This window comes from Diaphorina citri, unplaced genomic scaffold (genome assembly GCF_000475195.1).
Source record: "Diaphorina citri unplaced genomic scaffold, Diaci psyllid genome assembly version 1.1 scaffold161849, whole genome shotgun sequence".
NCBI classification, from domain to species: domain Eukaryota; kingdom Metazoa; phylum Arthropoda; class Insecta; order Hemiptera; family Psyllidae; genus Diaphorina; species Diaphorina citri.
Window position 1 is genome coordinate 1 of NW_007538734.1, and position 201 is coordinate 201.

The 201-nt window shown below is 46.8% G+C and overlaps 1 pseudogene; it reads right to left on the reverse strand.

Annotated features, from left to right (window-relative positions):
- Positions 1-115: 115 nt before the first annotated feature.
- LOC113473873 lies at positions 116-201 on the reverse strand (annotated as a pseudogene; the record flags this gene model as incomplete).

Here is a 201-nt window from a genome sequence, read left to right on the forward strand (position 1 = left end):
ACCACACACGTTCAGGCGATCTGAGACCTGAGTGTGAATGGCGGGCATTAGATATGACATATGACTTACCGGCTCTACCAGAATTTCCTGTAAAAGTTAGTGTTTTAAATTAAGGTAGGGATATGCGCGTACGCAATCCCCGCTACCAAAAATTACGCGCCCGAGGTATTCACATTTGGAATACTCGCAGGGGTCAACCCA